Raw genomic sequence first — 11,955 nt, 5'->3', positions numbered from 1 at the left:
ACAGTTTTCATGTAGGAAAGTGTCTTCTCCTTGGGGAAGACAGTTTTCATAAAGAAAAGTGTCTTATTGGGAAAGACAGTTTTCATATAGAAAAGTGTCTTCTTGGGGAAGACAGTTCTCTTGTAGAAAAGTGTGTTCTTGGAGAAGACAGTTTTCATAAAGAAAAGTGTCTTCTTGGAGAAGAAAAGTGTCTTCTTGAGGAGACAGTTTTCGTATAGAAAAGTGTCTTCTTGAGGAAGACAGTTTTCGTATAGAAAAGTGTCTTCTTAGAGAAGACAGTTCTCATATAGAAAAGTGTTTTCTTGGGGAAGACAGTTTTCATATAGAAAAGTGTCTTCTTGGAGAAGACAGTTCTCATATAGAAAAGTGTCTTCTTTTGGAAGACAGTTCTCATATAGAAAAGTGTCTTCTTGGGGAAGACAGTTTTCATATAGAAAAGTGTCTTCTTGGGGAAGACAGTTTTCATATAGAAAAGTGTCTTCTTGGAAAAAACTGTTCTAATATAGAAAAGTATTTTCTTGAGGAAGACAGTTTTTATATAGAAAAGTGTCTTCTTGGGGAAGACAGTTTTCATAAAGAAAATTGTCTTCGGTGAGAAGACAGTTCTCATAAAGAAAAGTGTTTTCTTGGGGAAGACAGTTTTCATATAGAAAAGTGTTTGCTTCTTGGGGAAGATAGTTTTCATTTAGAAAAGTGTCTTCTTAAAGGAAGACAGTTGTCATATAGAAAAGTGTCGGAAGACAGTTTTCAAATAGAAAAGTGTCTTCTTCTTGGGGAAGACTGTTTTCATACAGAAAATTGTCTCCTTGGGGAAGACAGTTTTCATTTTGAAAAGTGTCTTCTTATTCATTTAGAAAAGCGTCTTCTTGGGGAACACAGTTTTCATATAGAAAAGAAAAGTGTCTTTGTAAGGGAAGACAGTTTTCGTTTAGAAGAGTCTTCTTTAAAAAGCTTGTTTTTGTATAAGACGCTTTTACTATAATAGTTGGCCACACTGTTTAAAACTCGTCGAAAATGTAAACAAACCAAACAATAACAAACCATTTCATTACTCTCTTAGTTGTATTTAGCTTCTCTCTTATTTTCTCTAGTTTGTTTTCATTTCATATAACGGCTGTTCTTGTTGTTGCTCTTGTGATAACTGCTGCTGTTGTTGTTGTTGCTAATAATGTTAGTAATATTTTTGTGTATAAAATACTAGAACCTTTGCCAACATGCCGTTAGTTAACAACGACCATTGCCTGCTTAAACATGTCTGTTCAAAAACTCTAAAAGAAAGAAAAAAATCTTGTTGTTTATTTTTGAAAGTTTGTGTGAGTGTGTGAGAAAAAACAAAAAACTAAACAGTTGTTATTGCTAACACTGTATAATGAGAGAGTGTTACTGTTATTTTAAATGATAATTGTGTTGAAAAAAGCAGGAAACTTGAGGTTTCTATTAAAAACAAACTAAAAACAACAAAAGAATATTTAAATTATAAAATATAAAAAGCAGACATAATTAAATTTTAATTGCTAGGGAGAAAATTATAAAAAATCGGGTAAAGAATTTGTAAAAAACAAGTGTTAATGGTTATAAACATTTGTATTAAAATTTATTTAATATTTTTTTTTGTGTGTTTAATGATGCTGCTTAAATACAACAGAAAACAAACTATTAACAATTGTTAAAAGTGCATAAATAAAAAAACCTAAAAAATTTATGAATTTTTTATGACCCCCACAGCAACAACAACAACAACAGCCTGTCATAATAATAACAATACAAAAAGCCTGAAAGGATTTGTTTTTAATGTTTGTTAATGTTTTTTTTGTATTGTATTTCATTAACAATAATAAAAGACAACAAATAAACCAACAACAAAAAATTATCATAAAAAAATAAACAATAACAACAATAGCGGCCATTAAAAAGTGTATAAATAATAAAAATTTTAATAAACCTAAAATAAAAGCAATAAATATTATTATTAAAAAGTTAAAATAATAAAACAACAAATATTTGTGGAAAAAAATTGCAGATTCTGCGGAAAAATAAAATGTAAGTGTTAAAATATTATTTTTAAAAAATTTTTATTTAAATTTTTTTGGTAAAATTACTGCTTTGAGAACTGTTTAGTTTAGAAAACATTTTTTAGGAAATTATAACTTTTTAGAAGGAAACTTTGTAAAGAATAGTCTTTTCCGCATAAAATTGTCTTATAACATGTTTCCATAGAAAAACTGCTTCAGACAGACATTTTAGACGACTACTTTAGAAACAGGCTTTTTCTTAAAAAACTGCTTCAGTTAATTACTTTTCTTTAGAAAGCTGCTCAACAAAGAGACTTTTTTTGTAAAAAACTGCATCACTAAGAAACTTCTCTATGGAAAACTGCTTCAAGAATATACTTTTCTAAAACACTGCTTCAATAAGTTACCTTTCTATGGTAAACTTACCAGTGAAAACTCCTTTTTATGTAGAAAACTACTTTAAGAATGTCATCCATAGAAAACTACAGAAAACTGCTTTAAGAGAAACTCTTTAGAAAACTTTCTAGAACAGTATTCATAGAACTGTTCTATAAAAAACTGCTTTTAAAAGATATTTCTAAAGAAATCTTTAAAAAGAGTATTCTATAGAAAACTGTTTTAATAAGACACATATGTCTTCTTCCACAAATGTGAACTTTCTTTTAGAAAACTGCTTCAACTGTCAAATATTCTAAAAACATTTCCATGGAAAACTGCTTCTAGATAAAAATCTTTAGAAAACTGCTTTGAGAATATAATTATATTGAAGACCGCTTCAAGGATATACAAATGACTTCTTAAGACAGTTTTATTAAAAAGAAATTTTAGTAAAAAACTGCTTCAAGAAGGCAGTTTTCTTTCAAAAACTGTCCAGAGAAGGCCCTATTTTTGTACAGAACTGTCTTAGATGATTGTTTTTTAGTGGAAAACTACTTAAAGAATATAAAAACTGTCCAAAGAAGACCCCTTTTTTTGTGTAGAACTATCTTAGATGCTTATTTTTGTGAAAAACTGCTTTAAGAATATAATTCGTTTGCAAACTGATTCATATATCTGATTCATATGTATTCTTAAGACAGTTTTCTTAACACTTTCCTATAAAAACTGCTTCAGCAAAACACTTTTCCAGAAAGCTGCTTTAAAATAGCACTTATATAAATAAGACTTTTTGAAGAAGATATTTCTATAGAAAAATTCTTCAATAATGAACTTTTTTATAGAAAATTTCTTCAAGAAAACACATTTCATGAAAAAACTGTTTTAAGAAGAGAATTCCATTGAAAACTGCTAAAATAAGACACAAACACAGTTTTTCTTTTATAGAAAACTATACAAAAAAGACGTTTATAGAAAACTGTTTTAAGAACTGATCTTTTTAATAAATTTTTTACAGAAATCTGCTCCAAAGTTTTAAAAGCTATTAATAAAATCACTTACATATTAATGGCAAAAGTTAAATTGAAGGTTAAACTAAAACTTCCGCTATATTTCTGTAAAGTTTCAAGTTATAATCTTAATTAGCTAAGGAGTTATAAAGCAAAAGGTGTTATGCTTTTAGTTAGGTCAAAGGTCAGGTCTTGGGTTTTAGCCTCATAACTTTAAAACCAATTGCAAGAAGTTTCTAAAACAAAATGTATATTAATAACTTAAGTCTCCTTTACATTAATGAAAATATTGAAAAGTAACTACTGTTTAGTTTAGAAGTTATGAAGCAGAATGTCAGAGAAGTTTTTTTCTAACAGACGGAATTTGAATTGAATTGTTTAATTCCTAAAGTAAAGTTTAGATTGAAATAAAATGTATGGAAAACTTGTAGTAAATCTTAATTAGTTAAGGAGCTGTAAGGCAATAGGCACTCAATAGAAAAATGTATCTTAGAAAGCTTTAGTAATGAGAGGCAAAGTTTTAAAAGCTTTTAATAAAACCACTTACATATTAATGGCAAAAGTTAAATTGGAGGATAAACTAAAACTTCCGCTATATTTCTGTAAAGTTTCAAGTAATCTTAATTAGTTAAGGAGCTATAAGGTAATATTTGTTATGCTTTTAGTTACGTCAAAGGTCAGTTCTTGGGTTTTAGCTTTATAACTTTGAAACCAATTGCAAGAAGTTTCTAAAACAAAATGTATATTAATAACTGAAGTCTCCTTTACATTCGTAAAAATATTGAAAAGTAACTACTGTTTAGTTTACAAGTTATGAAGCAGAATGTCGGAAAAGTTTTTTTTTCTAGCAGACGGTATTTGAAATGAATTGTTTAATTCCTAAAGTAAAGTTTAGATTGAAATAAAATGTATGGAAAACTTGTAGTAAATCTTAATTAGTTAAGGAGCTGTAAGGCAATAGGTGTTATGCTTTTAGTTAGGTCAAAGGTCAGGTCTTGGGTTTTAGCCTCATAACTTTGAAACCAATTAAAAGAAGTTTCTAAAACAAAATGTATATTAATAACTAAAGTCTCCTTTACATTCAAGAAAATATTGAAAAGGAACTACTGTTTAGTTTAGAAGTTATGAAGCAGAATGTCAGAGAAGTTTTTTCTAACAGACGGAATTTGAATTGAATTGTTTAATTCCTAAAGTAAAGTTTAGATTGAAATAAAATGTATGGAAAACTTGTAGTAAAAGCTTAGGGCTTTAAGAAAATTTCTGTCAAAATCCTTTAAAACTAACATGAACTTGATTTTATGTGGAAATTTTAAAAAATCCTTTTTTTGCTTATCCTTTCATTGCAGCAACAGCTAAGGTCTTTATGACTTTTTGTCGGTCTTATCTTTTTTATCCCTTTTTGCCCATATAAATTAAAACCATTTAACGTTAGTTAAACAACAACTTTAAATGGTCTTGTTAAACACCAACAATTTAAATCTTTTCTTCTAACTAATTGCTAATTTAAACAGAAAACTAAAGTAAAACTTTTAGTTTTCATTTTATTAAATAACATGGCTATTTGACTTTTTCTAAAGATAAAGTTTTTTCTAACAGTTTTATGATATATTAAAGGCAACCAGGTGAAATAAAGATATAAGAAATGGGAAAAAATTAAGAAAATTTTTTTAAAAAATTTCTAAGGAAATTGTTGTAAAAATTTAAAATTATTTAGTATATTTTTTTAAACAAATTTATATACAAATGTTAAAAGGAAATTAAGAAAAGTTTAAGCAGTTTATGCAGAAATATGCAAATTTGTCTATATTTGTCTGCCAGCAGCTGAAGGTGTTAATACTTTCAACACACATACATATTTGATAAGAATATGTATTAAGGAAATTAAAAAATAACAAAATTTAATAATATTTTCTTAAATATTTTTATAGTTTTTTCAAACTTTTTCTCTTTAACAATTTCTTTAAATTTTTATCTTTTAAAAATTCTTTCTTTAAATTTAAATTTATTATACCTAAACTACGTTTGCTTCACTAGAAACTCACATAAATTCTTAGTTTATCCTTTAAATTCAGCAAAAAGAAGAAAATAAAATATTTTCTTAACATTTGTGTTCTTTCATGTAGAAGTATTTTGCAAAACAATACCTAAATGTTTGTTTGTTTGTATAGATGTTTTCTACTGAGGATTTTCATAATGTTCAGCCACATAAGCCACAACTTTCACAAACTCTAGCACCTGCATAAAACACCTAAATAACACCTTTATTATTGCACCACATACAATCGTTATATAAGAACGTGTTTGTTGGAAAATTTACTATTTCTACTACTTGCAAGGGGTTGCATTTTGTTTTAAGTTTTGGTTTTCTTGCTATAAACTTCACACTAAATAAACATGTGTGGAATATAATAATAAAATTAGGGTCTTAAATTTTAAAAGAGATATTTTTTATAAAGTTTTCCTTATAAAAATTTAAACAGCTACAATTTAAACTTTAACAGCCTATAATTATTTTTCTCCTTAAAAAAACAGGTTTCCATTGTACTTTTCTTAAAGCTTAGACTCTTCCTTATAAATTTCATTCAAAAATTATTTTAATCTAATTATTACTTTAAGAGTTATACCATTAAGTTCAATGTCAGCTTGGTGTGGAAAACCTTCATCAACATTTTACTTTATAACTTCTAAACTAAACAAATGTTTGATTTGATAATTTCCTCTAATAAAGAAGAGACTTTAGCTATTGTTAGTCATATTGTTTGAGAATTTTAAAGCAATTGGTTATTGAGTTATAAATATAAAACCTCAGACATGACCTTTGACCCATAAACACAAAGCTGCATTATTAGCTTTATAACTTCTAAAGTAAATCAGTGAACAGCTTGGCACATTCTGGATATAAAGCTGAAATTAAAGCTTCTTCATCCTATTCGATATTCTAACAACTGTCTTGTCTATAAGGAAGACTTTTTTCATATAGAAAAGTGTCTTCTTGGGAAAGAGAGATTTCATATAGAAAAGTATTTTCTGATGGAAGACAGTTTTAATATAGAAAAGTGACTTCTTAAGGAAGACAGTTTTTATATAGAAAAGTGTCTTCTTGGGGAAGACAGTTTTTATATAGAAAAGTGTCTTGCTGGGGAAGACAGTTTTCATATAGAATAGTGTCTTCTTGAGGGAAAACAGTTTTCATATAGAAAAGTGTCTTTTTGGGGAAGACTGTTTTCATATAGAAAAGTATCTTTTGGGGGAAGACGGTTTTCATATAGAAAAATGTCTTTTTGGGGAAGACAGTTTTAATATAGAAAAGTGTCTTCTTGGGGAAGACAGTTTTTATATAGAAAAGTGTCTTCTTGGGGAAGTGTCTTCTAAGGGAAGACAGTTTTCATATAGAAAAATGTCTTCTTGAGGGAAAACAGTTTTCATTAGAAAAGTGGCTTCTTGGGAAAGACAGTTTTCATATAGGAAAGTGTCTTATAGAAACGTGGTAGAAAAATGTCTTTTTGGGAAAGACAGTTTTAATATAGAAAAGTGTCTTCTTGAGGAAGAAGTGTCTTCTTGTTGAAGACAGTTTTCATATAGAAAAGTGTCTTCCTGGGGAAGACAGTTTTCTCTTGGGGAAGGCAGTTTTCTTGTAGAAAAGTGGTTTCATATAGAAAAGTGTCTTCTTGGGGAAGACAGTTTTCATTAGAAAAGTATCCTCATGGGGAAGGAAGTTTTCTTATAGAAAAGTGGTTTCATATCGAAAAGTGTCTTCTTGCGTAAGACAGTTTTCATATAGAAAAGTGTCTTCTTCTTGGGAAGACAGTTTTCATATAGAAAAATGTCTTCTTGGGGAACACAGTTTTCATACAGAAAAGTGTCTTCTTCTTGTGAAGACAGTTTTCATATCGAAAAGTGTCTTCTTGGGGAAGACAGTTTTCATATCGAAAAGTGTCTTCTTGGGGAAGACAGTTTTCATATAGAAAAGTGTCTTCTTGGGGAAGACAGTTTTCATATAGAAAAGTGTCTTCTTGGGGAAGATAGTTTTCATATAGAAAAGTGTCTCTTGGGGAAGACAGTTTTCGTATAGAAAAGTGTCTTCTTGGGAAAGACAGTTTTCATATAGAAAAGTGTCTTCTTTGGGAAGGCAGTTTTCATATAGAAAAGTGTCTTCTTGGGGAAAAGTGTCCTCTTGGGGAAGACATATAGAAAAGTGTCTTGTTGGGGAAGATAAAAAAAGTGTCTTTTTTCCTATAAAAATGTGTCTTGTTCGTATATAAAAGTGTCTTCTTTGTGAAAGACATTTTTGTTTAAAAAAAATTACAAATTTCAGCAAAAAACATATTTTATGTTTGATTTAAAGTCAATTTAAAATGTTCATCAGAATTCTTAAAGAATTCATTTATTTATAATATAATGTCTGTACTGTTTTTAAATCTACAGCAAGCAAATAAAAATCTTGAAAAAAAAACATGTCTGTGTTGGAATACATTACGTATGATTGATATTTAAATAATTCGTTAGCACTCATACGCACCATGGTTATTTGCATAAAAGAGAGAAAGAAACAAAAGAATTTGTTTTTGTACTTGGTTTTTAAACACCTTTAAATTGCACACACCCTGTTGTCAAATAAAAACTCATTATAGATAATTGTCATATTTTTACTTCTATAAAAAAACAGAAAAAATTTTAATTGATTTTTTTTCATAACACACAAGGATGCTATTAAAATTAATTAAAAAATATCTATAAAAAATAATAAATATTAAGTGATAAATTGTGTTTGACAGGTATTTCCTTGCTAAAGCAGTTGTTGTTCAAGTTTTTCCTGAAGTTTTTCAATTATAAAAGTATTGATTCAATACTTTAAAGAAATATTTTTAACATTTGTATTTTATTATTTAATCTCTAAAGTGGTTTTTGAAATTTCTGTGAATTGAGCGCAATACAATTTTAAACATCTTTCTTTATCTGTTTCTAGGGGTTTGTTTTATAACTAAAAGAAAGTTTCGTTTACCCTCTTTGATATGATAATAAAGCAAAAAGTATTGAAAAGAAAAGGTTTAAAGCTTTATATGGTCCAAGATAAAAAAGAATAAAAATAAAACTATAACATCCATTCATCATACCACTAAAGCCCTTTTCTATGGCTTTCAATAACTTTAAACTATAAAAAGGAAATACAACAAAATATAACCATAAATATTTACTTATTCCCCCCCCAAACCATCCAGCAGCTGTTCAACAATATTTCTCGACCATGACGTTTGGCAGCTGAAAATTGCACTTTCTTAACAACAATAACTTTGTTGTTGGAGAAAATGCATTTTTTCGGAATGTCGATATAACGGTGCTAACAATTCCAAGTCTGTAATAAGTGCTGGAATGAATGCTTGGATGACTGTTTCCTTCAGTTAAATCTGTTAGTGAGTGGGCGTCTTGTACGTTTGACTGAGCAAGTGTGTGAGTGAGTCGCTGTTTAACTCAAGGGGATTTTTTGTTTGTTTTCTTTATGAATAGCTCGCGCAGTCCTCATCATAACCCTTGTAATATTTACATTTATAGTGAAAAAGGGATTAAAGTTTTTATATCATATGATTCTTCTCTGCTGCATGTATGCGCTTTGTTTTGTTTTCTTGTTCTTTTTCATGTGTTTTTTTAAAAAATGCAATCTGCTTATATGGAATTTGTTTTATTCCTCTTTTTATTTGCTACTTTTTGTGTAAAATATATGCAATTTCAATGGTAATTTACATATTTTGGTAGAAATTTTATTTAAATACAAAAAAAAAATATGACTACAATTTCGTTGGAAATATAATTTATGTTGGGCTTTCTGCAGAAATTCGCAGAGAGTTGAAATTTAATATGTTAAATTAAAATTTTGCAAAAGATTTCCTACTCAGAGTTGTCGTATAGAAAATTTTCTTCTCAGGGAAGACAGTTTTCGTATAGAACATTGTCTTCTCAAAGAAGACAGTTTTCGTATAGAAAACAGTCTTTTCAAGGAAGACGGTTTTCGTATAGAAAAGTCTCTTCTCAAGGAAGACAGTTTTCGTATAGAAAAGTGTCTTCTTGGGGAAGACAGTTTTTGTATAGAAAAGTGTCTTCTCAAAGAAGACAGTTTTCGTATAAAAAAAAAAGTTTCCTCAAGGAAGAAAGTTTTCGTATAGAAAATAGTCTTTTTAAGGAAGACAGTTTTCGTATAGGAAAGTGTCTTCTCAAGTTTCTCAGTTTTCGTATAGAAAAGTGTCTTCTTAAAGAAGACAGTTTTCGTATAGAAAAGTGTCTTCTCAAGGAAGACAGTTTTCGTATAGAAAAGTGTCTTCTCAAGGAAGACAGTCTTCGTATAGAAAATTGTCTTCTCAAGGAAGACAGTTTTCGTATAGAAAAGTGTATTCTCAAGGAAGACAGTTTTCGGATAGAAAAGTGTCTTTTCAAGGAAGACAGTTTTCGTATAGAAAAGTGTCTTCTCAAGGAAGACAGTTTTCGGATAGAAAAGTGTCTTGTCAAGGAAGACAGTTTTCGGATAGAAAAGTGTCTTGTCAAGGAAGACAGTTTTCGGATAGAAAAGTGTCTTGTCAAGGAAGACAGTTTTCGGATAGAAAAGTGTCTTCTCAAGGAAGACAGTTTTCGTATAGAAAACAGTCTTCTCAAGGAAGACGGTTTTCGTATAGAAAAGTGTCTTCTTAAAGTAGACGGTTTTCGTATAGAAAAGTGTCTTCTCAAGCAAGACAGTTTTCGTATAGAAAAGTGTCTTCTCAAGGAAGACAGTTTTCGGATAGAAAAGTGTCTTTTCAAGGAAGACAGTTTTCGTATAGAAAAGTGTCTTCTCAAGGAAGACAGTTTTCGGATAGAAAAGTGTCTTGTCAAGGAAGACAGTTTTCGGATAGAAAAGTATCTTCTCAAGGAAGACAGTTTTCGCATAGAAAAGTGTCTTCTCAAGGAAGACAGTTTTTGTATAGAAGAGTGTCTTCTTTGGAAAGACAGTTTTTGTATAGAAGAGTGTCTTCTTTGGAAAGACAGTTTTCGTATAGAAAAGTGTCTTCTTTGGGAAGACATTTTTCGTATAGAAAAGTGTCTTCTTGGGCAAGACAGTTTTCCTATAGAAAAGTTTCTTCTTGGGGAAGACAGTTTTCGTTTAGAAAAGTGTCTTCTTGGGGAAACAGTTTTCGTTTAGAAAAGTGTCTTCTTGGGGAGACAGTTTTCGTTTAGAAAAGTGTCTTCTTGGGGAGACAGTTTTCGTATAGAAAAGTTTCTTCTCAAGGATGACAGTTTTTGTATAAAAAAAATCTTCTCAGGGAAGAAAGTGTCTTCTTGAGGAAGACAATTTTCATATAGAAAAGTGTTTTCTGGGGGAAGATAGTTTTCGTTTAGACATTTTTCCTATAGAAAAGTATCTTCTTGGGAAAGAAAGTTTTCGTAAAGGAAATTAATAAATTTGCCTCTTAAGTCCTTTTAGCAATTCTCTTCTATATACAAATAAATACATGACAACTGAACCAAAATGTTATGCTGTTTCTTGAAAAGGCTTGATAAACTTGACGATTCAAGGGCTGTTTTGTAGTTGTTGTTGTTAAAAATTTTGTCGTCTTATTTTTCTACTTAAAAAAAAAACGAGACTTATTTTCGCTCCGCAACAGTGAGTAAGAAAAATATTGTGGGAAAAAAATATGTACGAGTTGAGTAAAAGAAATCCTTACAAACAAGTTGAACTGTACTCTAGTGCAATCATCATTAACAACGTTTTACTTTCTTTCTATATTTTTTTCTTCGACAAGATGGTGACAAGCAATGGCAGGCATTGATGTTTTATTAAGACGACTTGTATTTAATTTTTTTGCATCTTCTTTAAGGCCACTAAAGATTTTGTTGCGAAATAAGCAGCATTGTCCTTTTTTGTGTTGCTGTTCATGTTTCACTAGTAAATTTAAGTTGCTGTTTCGTGCTGCGAACTTTCAATGAGTAGCTAATTACAATTTAATCATCTTTAGAGTATTTTAAAGAGTCTTTCATATCATGAAATTATAATGAAGCACAACAGTTTTTTGCTTTTTCTTACACCAAATTAAGTAAATTATATTGTTAGGGGCATACAGTTTTATTAAAAAAAAATTTGAGAAAAAAAAAAGTAGAAAAAAATCATACTTAATTTTTAGTTTTTTTTTTTCTACTTAGTTCTGGTATGAAAAGTTATCTCATCAATGATTAATTACATGAATGTTGATTACAGTATTAATACTCTCGTACTCAATGTTGTAAAAAAGTTCAAAGTTTTCTTGTTTGAGAACAGAAAAGTTTTTTTTTATCGTTAAAGTATGTCGACATGTTTATGTATTTTTTGAGAGATTATAGATGTATTCTATTTTTTTATCTAACAAGGGTTTTCCATTAATGCTCAACTATTAAAATCTAAGTAGATTTGTAAAAATATGTTTTTTTCTTTCTTAGTTTCCTTATTAGTTTCTATGGAAATGTTGTAAAACTCTATAGATGTAATAATTTTCGCACAAAAATTGCAAATTATGGCAAAAATATTTTATATAATGAAGCTTATACATACATACATACAT

General features: G+C 29.0%; 1 protein-coding gene across 1 annotated transcript in view; it reads left to right on the top strand.

The window, feature by feature from the left end:
- The first annotated feature begins 1,985 nt into the window (after positions 1-1,985).
- Positions 1,986-11,955, top strand: part of LOC119605358 — a 98,371-nt gene continuing 88,401 nt past the window's right edge. The window contains exon 1 of the mRNA XM_037958403.1: positions 1,986-2,040. The gene's annotated coding sequence lies outside the window, so the exon portion shown is untranslated. The remainder of the gene's footprint in view (positions 2,041-11,955) is intronic.

Source organism: Lucilia sericata, unplaced genomic scaffold (genome assembly GCF_015586225.1).
Source record: "Lucilia sericata isolate MDLA Ls3-8-SP2 unplaced genomic scaffold, ASM1558622v1 Contig000478F_arrow, whole genome shotgun sequence".
Classification (NCBI taxonomy): domain Eukaryota; kingdom Metazoa; phylum Arthropoda; class Insecta; order Diptera; family Calliphoridae; genus Lucilia; species Lucilia sericata.
The sequence above is the reverse complement of the archived record's forward strand: the minus strand, read 5'-3'. Positions and strand labels throughout refer to the sequence as shown.